The sequence below is a fragment of the Dreissena polymorpha genome, chromosome 14 (genome assembly GCF_020536995.1).
Source record: "Dreissena polymorpha isolate Duluth1 chromosome 14, UMN_Dpol_1.0, whole genome shotgun sequence".
Classification (NCBI taxonomy): Eukaryota; Metazoa; Mollusca; class Bivalvia; order Myida; family Dreissenidae; genus Dreissena; species Dreissena polymorpha.
The window spans coordinates 807,692-823,026 of NC_068368.1; the positions used below are offsets into that span (position 1 = coordinate 807,692).

At 34.6% G+C, this 15,335-nt stretch overlaps 1 protein-coding gene across 5 annotated transcripts in view; it reads left to right on the forward strand.

Annotated features, from left to right (window-relative positions):
- Positions 1-11,424: 11,424 nt before the first annotated feature.
- The window catches only part of LOC127857784 (solute carrier family 35 member F5-like), a 31,901-nt gene continuing 27,990 nt past the window's right edge, over positions 11,425-15,335 (forward strand). For 3 of the 5 annotated variants that reach the window (XM_052394440.1, XM_052394444.1, XM_052394443.1), the window contains exons 1-3: positions 11,488-11,565; positions 12,846-12,971; positions 13,586-13,725. The gene's annotated coding sequence lies outside the window, so the exon portion shown is untranslated. Of the gene's footprint in view, positions 11,566-12,845; positions 12,972-13,585; positions 13,726-15,335 lie in introns of all 5 variants that reach the window. The other 2 variants (XM_052394441.1, XM_052394442.1) reach the window with 2 other exon arrangements.

The window sequence follows — 15,335 nt, forward strand, 5'->3', positions numbered from 1 at the left end:
CAGAAAATGCGTTGCAAACGTCCCACAATTTATTTGAGACAAATTGCAATTTCTTTTTGCAAAATAAATTTGTTTGGTTGAATGTATGGTTTATTTGAAAATTATTCTTGATTATTCAAGACAAGACACATTTTTTATATGTTTACCCTTAACTACGCTTCATATTTACAATATTGATTTAGAACAATCTCACCATGAGCTCGTAAAAGTGTGCTTTAAAATCTCGATATCAATATAAACATAAAATTAAAATGAAACTATTAAATAAGAAATAGGTAAAAGCAACCAAACAACGCGTTTTAAATTGATTTCGCTTTAGCTTTACACGAGTGCTTTCTGAGATCCACAAATTAGTCATACACCCTTAATGAGAACAGTATCTGTTACATGACAGCAATTTGTGTAGTTTTCAGTTGTGAGCGTACAGAGCATGTTTTTCAAATCAGTATGTGCTTAGAAGCCTTAGCTACGCTAAGAACCGCAACCCACTATGCTAGGAACGATTACCGCTGCCTGTATGCACTGCAGACAACGAATGCTTAGGAGCGTCTGCATCTACTACTGCAGTGAGTGTATTTACCAGCTTGTAAGACGACATTGGCCAGTCTAGTGTTTATCATTGAAATCTGTACAAATTGGCTGATTTCAGGGAAAACGGAGCTTAATGCATGTCAAATTAGATTAGCCTGGGCACACTGATTAGCCTGGGCACACTGATTAGCCTGGGCACACTGATTAGCCTGTGCACACTGATTAGCCTGTGCACACTGATTAGCCTGGGCACACTGATTAGCCTGTGCACACTGATTAGCCTGGGCACACTGATTAGCCTGGGCACACTGATTAGCCTGTGCACACTGATTAGCCTGGGCACACTGATTAGCCTGGGCACACTGATTAGCCTGGGCACACTGATTAGCCTGTGCACACTGATTAGCCTGGGCACACTGATTAGCCTGTGTACACTGATTAGCCTATGTACACTGATTAGCCTGTGTACACTGATTAGCCTGTGTACACTGATTAGCCTGTGCACACTGATTAGCCTGTGCACACTGATTAGCCTGGGCACACTGATTAGCCTGGGCACACTGATTAGCCTGGGCACACTGATTAGCCTGGGCACACTGATTAGCCTGTGCACACTGATTAGCCTGGGCACACTGATTAGCCTGTGTACACTGATTAGCCTATGTACACTGATTAGCCTGTGTACACTGATTAGCCTGTGTACACTGATTAGCCTGTGTACACTGATTAGCCTGTGTACACTGATTAGCCTGTGTACACTGATTAGCCTGTGTACACTGATTAGCCTGTGTACACTGATTAGCCTGTGTACACTGATTAGCCTGTGTACACTGATTAGCCTGTGTACACTGATTAGCCTGTGTACACTGATTAGCCTGTGTACACTGATTAGCCTGTGTACACTGATTAGCCTGTGTACACTGATTAGCCTGTGTACACTGATTAGCCTGTGTACACTGATTAGTCTGTGCAATGCGCGCAAGCTAATCAAGGACGATAACAGCGGACAACTTTAGTGCCTTCAGCGCTTTGATTGTAAAATTAAATTGCGTGGATAGTATCGCGTTAAAAGATTTAATTAAACGAGTTTAATGTCGTTTTCCTATTTGATAAGATCTCACAATTACAATGTAATAGCATGTATTAATAAAACAATAATGCATATTTTACTAAAGCAACGACATGTCATTATATTCATCATATAAATAAAACAAATAAACTACATTTTTACATTAAGTTCCATGGCAGAAACTCTTTATGTACCAAATTGTATTGTGCTTGAATATGAGCCGCGCTCTGTGAAAGGGGGGGGGGGTAATTCATGGGCATTAATTGTCGTCCCAGATAAGCCTGTTCATCCCGCATATGCTAATCAGGGACGAAGCTGTCCGCCTAAACTTGATTTTTTGCTAAGAAGAGACTTTCTTGAAACGAAAAATATCATAAAAGCGGAAAGTGATTCTCGTCCAGCGGTTGTAACTATGATGCTTTGTTAAAATTAAAAAGATTGCTTTCAAGTGATGGATCAATGCATGAAGTATATGAGCCTTGCTCTGTGAAAAGGGGGTCTGTGCAGTTCGTACATGATTATCATGGGCGACACTTTCCGCCTAAAATGGATTTTTGCTAAGCAGAAACTTTCTTTGAATGAAAAATACCATAAAAGCAGAATGTGTCGTCCCTGATAAGCCTGTGTCGAATGCACAGGCAAATGTGGGACGACACTTTAAGCACATACATTAAACCCTCTTTTTACAAAGCACAGCCCATATATAAAAATCGCTAAAAAGGTTTTAAGATGTAATGATATTTTATTTCGAGTGATCGCATGTTAGTATGCATGATTGACATGTTTTGTATTACACATGAAAAAAAACTGTTACTTAATATACAATTGTGGTGGAATCTACTTTATTTCTTCTTAAATGCTCGTTATTGACTTAATTGTAAGATTTCGATTGGCGAATGGTTTGCTTAGACAATGTATTTTATCAGATCAACTAAATATACATCATTCTTATTGACCTAAAGGCTTTTTGTGCTTTCAGAATCACGCCAAGGAATAATATGATTTCTATATTTCATATTTATGTTTTATTTAACACCATCGTAGTTTAATAATACTATAATGGTTGAATAGCCAAAGCTCTCGGATTTACAGCGTACATGTGTAAAACATTACTTTATGAATTCAGGGAAAAATCAATTGTGACCTCGTATGTACAGAGAAATTTATTACTTTGGAAATCCATTTTCACACATCATAGCCAATGTCTCTTAAAAACATTGAGTTAGAGTGAATAAAGGCAGAAAACGTTTTCAATTTTATCCAGTCTTCTCACCTGAATACAAATACATGTCACATATATAGCGCAAAAATTATAATAAAAACATTCTATTGCGCTTCACAAAAACTGCACATTGGTTATCCGTGAAAAAGATTGAACAAGTGAGTTTTAAGTCTTGATCTAAAACAGCCCTCATTGTCAATGATTTTTAAGTGGCTTGGTAGATTGTTCCACCACTTCGGACCAACAACAGCTAAAGATATATCCGCCATCTTAGTTCGCCTCCTGGGAATAACAAGATTACAGTCACTTTGTGATCGAGTTCTATACCGACTGGTTGCTGGGACAAACATTTCTTGCAAGTAACCAGGAGCATAACCATGGACAACACGAAAGACCATAACCAGGACTTTGTACATGATTCTAGCTTTTACTGGTAGCCAGTGGAGTTGTTTCAAGAGTTCAGTACTTGGTTGATCAAATGACGCATTCAGGACCACTCTTGCGGCATGATTTTGAGTCCGTTGAAGCTTTTGAATTTGGTAAGCTGATAGATCGGTGAATAAACCATTGCAAAAGTCATTATGGGAGTGTACAAGACCATGCACTAACACCTCCGCTGACTTCTGTGTCAAATGACTGCGTATAGCTTTGAAATTACGCAATTACATTTGGGCAATTTGGCACTTCTTCGTGGTCGAGGTTAAGAGTGTTGGTCATTATAACACCTAGATCTCTCACACGGTCTACTAACTTAACCTTGCATCCCCCAACACTCACACTTGATATGGACATTTTAGATAATTGTTGCCTTGTTCAGTATAAAATGATTTCTGTTTTTGATTGGTTCATTTTCAGCTTGAAAGTTGTCATCCAGTTTATAATATCATTGAGACACTAATCAAGTTGTTGTAGAACGTATGCTTCATTTTCATGATTAATTTTCCTGCCTGAATCTTGAAGGCAATCTTGTGGTCGTCTGCATAGCCATACAGATCAGCTGGATACTTCTGAACAACCTTGTTAAGGGCCGATATATACAGAGTGAAAATCACTGGTACAGCACAGAAGCCTTGGGGGACGCCGAATCTCAAAGGCTCGGTGTCAGATGAAGATTGTTCTATCAAAACTTTCATTGAGCAGTTGAATGTTCAGTAGTTAGCAATTGTCGAATTTGAACGAGTCAAATGCCTCTGTGTATAGGACAGGCAAATGGTTTCGGTAAATGAGCCATTTGTATTCACATTTTAATTCATATGTAATCAGACAAATTAATAATTTCATGTTCTATGATCTAGAGCGGATACACTGAAACTAGCATAGTTTATTGATTATATATGCTGTCCCGCAGTTTAATGACACTTTGAAAAAGTTCAATTAAATTTTGAGCAAATAAGGCCATCTTTGCTGCCATATTTATGTATATATTGTCAATCTTAAGAAATACTACAGTTGTATCGGTCATTAATCAATACTGTTAAACCGGTATTTCGGCTTGTTATGTTTCCGAAAGGGAGCGTATTATACAACCCCCAATATTACCATGCAGACATACATTAAAACAATTATTGGGTTGTTAATGACGAATTTCGTTTGCGTGTGTAATTCGCATATAATTGCATAAAACGTTTTTAAGCTACCTTTGCAAATATATCATACGTTTAGTTCAGTAACATGTTTGTAATTGTATGATAAGTTAGTTTAATTTAAAGTGTTAAGTTAGATTTCGGGGTACTATTCTGGTTTACTAAATGTAAAATGACACTTCTAGACAAAGCAACATCACACAAGTAATTTTATCAAGCATTTCAAGAAAATAGTACAGATTTCCGAAGACACTCGCTTATATGTAGACCCAATAAGGACCATTTATTCATACGGAAAATTAAAAAGGGGAATAAGAAGTTAATCCAGAGCGTTATTTTGAATAACAAATGTATACAATCCGACCGATGTATTACTATGATAACTCTTCCTTGTACATTCGATCCAAAACAAAATAACGATATACAATAAATAAAGTGTTATCTTTTTAAATAAGGTTTTCCTCAAAACTACTTCAAATACATTCACGTAACATGAATTATAATATTTTTATGAGTGTGTGATGTCGGGGCGACATCATTTAATGCTGAACTCAGTATACGTGTTTTGCAAGACATCAATCCGACCAATATAGGTATGTACGAACAATATATGCTAATTTTGAATAACTTATAAGGTATAAAATATCGGGGCGGGATTACGAAAATGATCCCCAAAAATAGCTTTGAGCAAATACAAAATGTGAGCATCGGGCCGATATCGGCTTAATCGTGAGATACTTCTATCGATACAGCCAAAGTCGGGCCGATATGGCCATGATTGCACGGAGAACTTCTTCGATAAACATTATACTAAATTAGCTCTTTCCATTTACATGCATGGACATGTGATTCACATTTATAAGATAACGAAAGGTTCCAGTTAAATGAAACCATATGATAAGAAAAAGCACAGAGACGCACGGAAATAGCAATGTATTTATAACGAGGAGCACAATGCAAAGTGAATTCGTCATCTACCAACGTGCAATAGTAATATGTCAAAATTCCGTTTTCGTAAAGAAATATATATATATATATATTCGTCATTTATCAACATGTATGGACTGACGGGCATTCGCGTCCATATACGTCCTCTCATATTTGGCATTTGTTAATTAGAACATTGAAGGCATCGTGATCAGTTCCTTAAGATAAAAATAAAAACGAAGCTAATTCCTCTTGAATGAATGATGCTGCGTTTTACGGACCCTCTTGAATGACTGGTGATACCGGTATGTGCGATTTTATTGACAGTGTATTTAAATAATAACTGCTGAATAAATATCATTAATGGCTGTTTATTTGCTCTTTCTGGATCACGAATCACACACAAAATCTAAAAATAATTGCATTTTATGACGTCCTGTTTGCTGTAATGTCATTTACCAGCTAATCGCAAGGTTATGCTCCGAATCATGCTAATGAAGAGTTATTCATATTGACGCGTTAACTTGCGTTCGCTGTTTTTCTGATGATTTGAATCACATATTATTCGTACAAGTGGCACACTAAAAGTATATTTTGCCAAAAAAGTGATATTATTTATTTTGGGTTCCTATAAATAAAGTGGAATGTATTCAGAATAATAAAGTTAAATGCTTTTATATATATTTAATAAACATGTTGTATAGGCACGTAATGCTGTGTAAATACCTAAAAGAAAAAGTGGATATCATCAAATATTAAACGAGTTTTACGCGTATACAAATTCAAAACTACGGTGCATTGAGAAGTGGTCTTAAATGCCTATTGTCTTCATTACTCACATATGAACCATATTATTTTAAATTGAAGGGTACAATATACAAGATACAAGAAAATTTATTTAACGTCGGACATGATAAACACACGCATAGGCTAATAGCTTTTTCCCGACAAACAAAAGTACATGGTATGCATAACAAAATAAAAGCAGCTGTAAGATGAAAGCACATGGTAATCATAAAACAAAGACATGCATTGAAAGAAATAGTAATACAATGACGGTTTTAAGACATAATATTATCACAGTTAATACAAATAAATAGTTAATACAGTGGGTTAAAAACTTAAAATGATGTATGATAAGATAAGGGGAAGTAACTAGTACTAAGTTAAAACTTAAGATGTAAGAAGTATAATGTCCCTTGCATTAGAAGGCTACTGAAAAAGTGTTGGATTAAATTATAAGTAGAGGGTATACAGATGTATACTAACTATGAAAAAATGAAGAACTATAAACTATGTAGAACTATGAAGAACATGCCTACTGGAAACGAAAAGGTAGGAATGTGTAGTAGACCATTCATGGATCTAAGACCTACATATCATCAGTAGTGTTATGGTCCTGAACCCAGATAGTATCTCACTACCAGCAGAGAGCCATACCTCAGGGCGTCATACAATTGTACCTCCTGCAGGTACTGCTAAGTAGGGACCATAGCAAGTAGACACAAAACATGGAAACATTATGCATACTGGTGGGGGGGAAACGCTGGGTACTAAATAATATGTGGTATAAACCGAAGCAAAAAGCAAGCAAAATAATACGTAATACAATAGAAAATCACATAGAAAATCAGGTATGAAACCCAAACAAAAGCAAAGCATAGTAAATACATACAACTGGGAGTGCGAAATAATGCAGAGCATGCGCTACAGGCGACACAAAGAACATTTACATTTTGGGCCTGTCCAGGTGCGGACCAGTCTCCTAAAGTCGTTGTTGTTGTCATGGCGCCTAAAATCTGGGGGGAGTCTGTTCCACACCCGAGCAGCCTCAAAACGAAAGGACTTTTGTCCATACCATGATGTCCTCACTGTAGGCACCTCTATCATATGATCATACCTGCAATTGTAAACAGAAGATTTGAATTTTGTTAGGTCTTGGATATATGGTGGGGATATTTTGTACAAGCATTTGAAAGTTTCAATGGCAATGTTTTTGAAGAGTTTGGGGTATAACCTTTTGTAGGAGACTATAATATGATGATGTGTAGTCATTGTAGAAAATGCGGAAGGCTCTGTACTGGAGTTTTTCAAGCTTGTTTGCGTTGGCCTTGCTGCAGAAATGCCACACAATAGGACAGAAATTAAAGTTTGACTTTATAAAAGACTTAAATATAGTGAGCCTAGTGGGGACTTGCTTAATCTTTGCATGACGTTTAACTGTTTAGCGGCTTTTTGGCACATTTTGGAGATTTTGGCATCAAAATTAAGGAGATAGACTATCTCTACGCCAAGAAGCTTAACCTGGTCTTCACATAGTATGATATTATTGTATCAAAGGACTTAATTTCGGTATTATATTTAACCACTACTGAGATAGCCTGAAATTTCTTAGGGTTGGCTTGCATTTTATTGGATTTAAACCAGTCTATGAGAATGCTACTTTCATTCTCAGGGGTAGATTTGACAACATTCATATTTTTATACCAGAAAGATAAGGTCTTATCATCTGCATAATTATATAGTTTGGACTTATCAATGAAATAGAAAATATCATTTATAAAGATGTTGAAGACGAGGGGCCCGAGTATGGTGTCTTTGTGTACCCCTTTGATTATGTCATCCCATTGACTGATGCAGTCACCTAGTTTGGCCCGTGTTTCCTATTTTGGATGGTAGCAGGCTCTTTCGGCCCCAAGCTCTTTCGGCCCAGACCGAAATTTCAGGCTTTTTCGGCCCCAAGCTCTTTTGGCCCCAAATTGACCAGGCTTATTCGGCCCTATATTTTATTACACCTATTTGAAGCGGGTGTATGATTGAATTAAGGTAACATAAATCTACCCTTTTTGTTACCTGTTGATCCGAATACACTCTACACATGTATTTAACAACCGTATAAAGATCATAAAACCCGGCATAGGTGCGAGTGTGCTAGACAATGGCTTCATTCGATAATGAATGACGGGGTCGGAGTAATTAAAGAAAACAACATCTGTTTAATGCATTAACGATGTGTGAACAAGTGTATGCTTCAATAAGAATAAAAAAATGATAGTTTGATTGGTTATGAAAATAAATTGATAAGTGTCTATGAAACAATAACGGTTTCGTTCATTAGTGTCAATTCATAAATCAATTTAATAGGTTATGTTGTAACGTAATTTATGACGAAATTTGCAAACACGTTGTAGGCATATCCGCGACAGAATTATTGATGTAATTGAATTATTAATAAAATGAACAACTTGTGTGGAGTAAATTATGTATTATGTAATTATAGTAAATTAATGTATTGATCTAAAACTAAATATATTTAGTTACCGTTTATGGACGTGTTCGTTCAAATGTTAATACATGTAATATAACAAACTTTAATCGTCGACTGGAATTTTTGAATTCCTTTCTTTTTAAAAGTATATGACTTATATATAAATAAAGTCACATATTCATGTTGTTATTCGATTGGTAATTTATTTCTTAATAAATTATATTGTATAATGAAATTGATACTCGCCTTTATTTTTTGTTTTTAAACTGTACCGTAATATAAACTTTTAAATTTATTTTAATGTCATTGTTATCATTTGTAATTTTTTTAATTTATTTTATTGTCAGTTCATTGTCAGTTCAAAGTTTACTGATTTATCAACTTAAATCTACATTTTGTGTTACCTGTTAACCCGAATACACACCACACATGTATTTAACAACCTGATAAACATCATAAAACCGGACATAGGTGCGAGTGTGCTGGACAATGGCTTCATTCGATAATGATTGACGGGGTCGGAGTAATTAAAGAAAACAACATCTGTTTAATGCATTAACGATGTGTGAACATCATCAAGTTAGTTATTAATCAATTAGGTTATGTTGTACATTTATGACGAATTTTGAAAACACCTTGTAGGCATATCCGCGACAGAATATTTTAGTGCAAAGAGGGGGGATATTGTTCTTACCTTCATCTGCAATGACTGCCGCAACCGCCCTACAACGCCTGACATCAGCCTAAACATCAACCTGAACTTAGAAAATGTCGCGCAGTCGACTATGCTTGAGGTACTAGTTACTTCTCCGATATAATTGTTATAAATATGAAGTATATGTAGGTTTTTACAGTTTCACAAGCGTAAACAAGTTCAAAGATAGTTTTCAATGGTATTATTAATCATTTTAATATCATCTATTTAACGGACTAACTCTTTATCATGCTGTGCTAAATGATTTTTCTTTATGTCAATCGTAAATCGTAAGTAAAGTAATATAAAACAGTGGCATTATTTTTGACATTAATACATTTAAGTTGTTTATTCGTTGTGTGCTCAGACATCCGAGGATCCTGCTTTGCTTCCACGGTTCGACATTTCGCACGATTTCGGATTGTCCGACGTGTCAGCGTCAGAAGACATAGCGCTCACCCGAACGTCCTAGTTCGAGCCGTTAGATTTGACAAGAGCCGAAGTGCAACCGCCCGTTGTGATCGACGAACGGTATGTAAACTTAAAAATGGTATAATCGTGTAACTTATGAGCAATCAATATAAAATAGTTATTCTTTTTAACAGTGGATACTACTGTTATATGTTAAATGCTTAACATTAGAATACTGTTTTACGTTAAAAGCTTAACATTATAATAATATTAAACGTTAAATGCTTAACAGTATAAATGCTATGCCCATGTTAAACTGTTCGTTTCAGTAATCCTCCGGAGCCAGCTGTATCCGACAGTGTACTTGCTCAGCCAAAACCATAGAATACACCGTTGTAGACGCAGGAACCAAAAGAGGCAAACCAAAGCTAGTATCCTCCGATGGATATTCATTCACGTTTAAGGTATTGAAGATTTTACATTAGCCGTAAACACCCATACGTATTATTAAATTTAAACAATGTTACAAACTACATTATTTGTGTATCTGTGTAAACGTAAATAGTGATTTTAAATAAACTGCTTTAATATGCAAAACTACTATATCTATACATTTTAGTCGCGCTCTGTAAAAATGGGGTTTAATGCATGTGCGAAAAGTATTTCTATTTTTAAAAAACTATTTTACGTAATGAATTAAGTATTTGTATATCAGTTACTGTTATATTTTCCCGTTTATATAAACAGACAAAGAAGCAAGCTGTGTGGCGATGCAGCGTGCGACGGAAAGCGTTCATGTGTACCGCGTCGGTCACGCAAGAGGGTGACATATTTCAAGCGAAAGGGACGCACACTCACGCTGCTGACCCTTTGATGCTGTATGTATGCTGTTTTTATGCTGATAATTATAATGCTGGTGATTTAAATGCTGATTTTTCTTATGCTGATTATTATGATGATGATAATTTTGATGATCATTATTATTATGCTGATGATTGTGACTCTTATGATGAATGATGATGATTAATATTTATATGATGATTATTATGATGATCTAATTGCATTATTGATAAAATAAACAACTTGTGTGCAGTAAATTATGTAGTATGTTATTAGGTTAAATTAATGTATTGTGTTGTTAAGACGTATGTATTCCTTATTGTTATAACTTTAAAATTATCCAAATAAATGTAATATAAATTATTTTATAGTTTGTTTCATTTTCAAAGCCGTCTCATATTCTTGTATCTATTCTTCTCATTTCGACGACGATATACCTGAAGCAAAAGACAAAGAGAATCTTTTTTCAAATGCATTAATCCTCAATAAAGATAATATATTACTGTAAGAAACAATATTCAATAGTTTTAAACAGTTTTGACCAACATATTTGCAACGATTAATTCAAATTAAAAATGGGGTCGAAAAAGCCTGGTACCTGGACCGAAAGAGCCTGAAATTGGGACCGAAAGAGCCTGAAAAAAACCGGGGCCGAAAGAGCTTGGGGCCGAAAGAGCCGACAACCTTTTGGATACCTATTAAGTGTACTTTTCAAAGATGTCCGCATTTTAGAAAATTGAATAAATTTAGTGATAAAGCTGTAATATTTTATACAGTACTAAATTAATTAAAACAATAAAAGAAAAATGATATGACTAGGATTTCAAAATAGTTTCAAGAAATTTTCATATACCGCTGATAACGGTATCGGCTAAATTTGTGAAAATGGCCATCTCGACATTTGAACGTTTTGTCTTTCAGCTATCATTTGCTGGGAACCATGTCACTTACTCTGTACTTCCGGCTTTTGACAGTCCAATTTAATTTCAGATTTCTTTAATCAGAAACAACATTTTAGTGGTAAACCTCGTTTGATAAATCTCATTTGTCATAATACTATCAGAATTTTAAACTTTGCTTTTAACAATTGTGTTGATCTATATTGATGTCTAATGACAAATATGTTTATTAGCTGTCATGTTCGAGATGGTTAACAAGTGTTTATCATCATGTTTATGGTCGTATTTTAATTTCTCATAAGAAATAAATTTGTTTAATGTGCGATAAACGTCTCATAGCGCTCTGTACTACTAAGTTTCTTTACAAATATCATGGACTTCCATGTGATTTTTTTAGGCGGATTCTTTGGCTGGGTATTAAACTTTTTAATAAAACAATAATCCAGGTCATATGACTGGAAATACTGAAAAATCAAAAAGCAATATTGTTAAATTTGGTGGAAAAACGTAATTCTCATGGATAACAATAACAACTTACCAAAATTTTGCTCATGATCACTGAAAATACTGTTTTCTAAATGCGAAAGAAATTGGGTCACCAAATCTGACAGGTAAACAACACTAGGGGGCGCAATCGAAATACCGCGGAAATAGGGATACAGCGAGAATACCGATATTGACAATGTATTATTCGTTTTGTGTTAATCCCACGATTTTCTTTACAGATTGCTACTATGTTGTTTCAATTTTTCCGGTCTATTAAAAGCCTTAGCACATTATCAGTTCCTGCTCATATACTTTTTAGGTGTAGAACATGAAGTAAAACATTTGTCAGAGACATACATAAAATGTGCTCTTAATTTTTGCTTGGCACACAGATTGGTCGCCAGTAGCGGATCTTCACCAGTAGCCGATCATTTTTCAGAAACGATCATTCTATTGCTCTTACCCCTATAAAAACTACTGATCAAACTGTATTTTCAACGTCAACGAGAATAATAGTTTTTCTCTTGAAATGTATATTTTCTTTTCTCAGTGATGATCTAGTTATTTTTATATCATGGATTGCATATCAACATGTACGCACTGTGTTTACAAAGTGAGCCTCGTTCTGGGTAATGAAAATTTGAAGAAACCCGTACAGTGTTTTTTTTCATTTAAAATCGGGTCTGGTAATCAGCCCCATTCCCAATGGAAAAAAGTATATATTTTTCTTAAAAGGGGCTTAAAAATTCCCAATGGAAGTTTAAAAAAAAATATGAAAAAAATTGTGTTAGTTTTGTTCATCTCCCATCCATATACGTTCAACCTTATTAAAAATCATACTGAAAACAATTATATTCTAAATTTTAAAGTATTTTTTTTAGCAAAACAACAACAACACTTATTTCCCAATTTTAGTCAAAAGCTGTGAATTTTCCAAGTGCATAGGGATCGGCCACATTCCCAAAATGGTGAAAAATTAACACTGGCGTACCGTTAATTTTATTTGAACTTTTCCGTCAAAATCCTATTGTCATTTGAAAGGTAAGTAATAAAAGAATTCATTAACATAAAATTTATCACATAAGCTGCTGTTTAGTGGTTTTTACCTGCACCTTTCGAAACGCAATTGAAGTCACCAGTAGCGAATCACATTTGTCAATATGGCGGGAAAAGTTGATGAAGGAGAGGGTCGTCTCAAACGTCGTTTTAAATGTAAAAATTGTATGAATTATATGTTGAATGCTACACATTGTTCCAGTTCTTATCAAATTTAAAATAAACATGATAAGAAAATGTGGCAAATTATTAATTTTTAAGTTAGCTTGATTTACTGAGCATGTTAATGGACAAATTATTTTATAAATTCATGCAACTCAAGTTATTATTTCATCATTTTTAATTTTCATGAAATTGGTTCAATATCAAAAATACGTTAACAAAACTGGTACAAATTGTCAAGTTATATAATCATTATTCAACTTTCAATTCATTTATGTAAGAAATAAAAACACATTTTTATCTAAATTACACAAATATAAACTTTAAAATAAACAAAAATAAAACAATCAAAAATAATAATAATTGAAATTATTATAAAATGTAATGTTATATGCCTTAATAAAAAAATAGGTATTGTTATGCTTTTTGGCTTTCAGTCACCCAAAAGTGGAACTTTCAAAGATGAGGCTACAGCCAGTAGTTTTTCTTCTGAGAAGACAACTCCTGCATCTAAACCTCTGCTGAAAAACTCTGCGTCTCATCCAAACATTCCCTCTTAAGCAGTTAAAGATTGATCGGGAGTACACAAAAAGACACATGATGACATAGCCTTTCTAGTGTGGATCGCACCATTAGAATCCCTTTCTTTTCTAAGGATCTGCATAATATGGTTACTAACAAAAAAGACGACTAATGTTAAGTATTGTAGCAGGTTTACCTGTTAACCATGTCACGAAAATGTATCAGTGACTCTTTTGTTACGTAATGGTGACCAGATATTTTTTGAAATTATAGGAGACCCAGTGGCCAGTTTATTCCCAGCGTCCAGTTAAAGATCAGGAATGTGGTGGATTTTCGTTTTGCCATGTGATTGTGTTGTCACAGATATTGATATTGATGTGATCTTAAGTAACTACAGACACTCTTGATTGATACCATGGAAGGCACATGCATGAAAATTGAGAAGGAACATTAATCATTTCACTATTCTATTGTAACAGTTTATTTATCTATGCAAATTAATTTTAATGTCTGTGCTTAACAACAGTTTGTGGCTTTGTTTAAACTTTATATTAATATAGTTTTATTGGATAACGCAAATCCTATGCTTGCATTAAGTTTTTCTGTAATACACATATTGCTGAAAAACAACAGCTTGTCACTATAATTAAATGCTGATTTTAATGTTTATTGAAGGAAAAAACGTAATACTAATGCTGTGATCAAGGCTTAGGTATGTTTTAAATATTGCATTTGAACAACATGTATTTTGTTGGTTTAATGTTTATTTTTGTCTGTTTCCATAAAAGTGTTAATACATCAGCTGATTTCTGTCATATTCATGTGTTTTGACATGCCCCCACATTCCAATGTCATGTGATTCTAGACTGGAGAAACTGGTCCGCTAATGGGGAAATCCTGGCCGATGTACAACATGCTGAAACTTTACTTTGCAGACAGATTTTGTAATTCTCATTTTGAATACCATTTGTGTTTGAAATAGCATTCTTTTGTGAATAAAAATCTATTAATACATTTTATACATTTTGCATTGTTTTCTTCTATGTACCGGAAGTGATCCGTTATTGGCGACCAACTATACATTTATAATGAATCGAAATATTGGCCAGAAAATGCATTTTCCATGTCAAATTATTTGCAAAAAATAAACTTGTGTATCTAAACTTGTAATCAATATTAATGATATTTAATTTTTATGCAATTTCTTAAATGTCAAAAAAATTGTAAACATGGAGTGAGAATGCAATATTGGTTTTCTTAATAGACCAGTTTCTCAATACCTACACTTCTAATGTTTTAAGATATCACATGTTGTATCGAAATTAGACCAAGGCTGAATGTGTAACTTTGTTTTCTTTTATTATGCAAATGGCATTGAATATCGGAATTTTAATGCGCACTGACACTGGTTACATATGAATTCAAGTGAACAATCCTGAGCGGGGGATTGAACCTGAGTTTCAAGAGCTGTAGTCAGACACTCTTGATGTTACAAATAAGGCCCAGACACTTTGCCACACTAGCGACGACAGCTACACAAGCAAATCTCTGAATCCATTAAACGGCTCACACGCACTTTCTGATTCACAATTCATGTTTTTCTCGTCGCAATTTAAGTTAAAAATACGGACCTCTTACTGGGGATTGAACCCAGGTCTCCCGAGT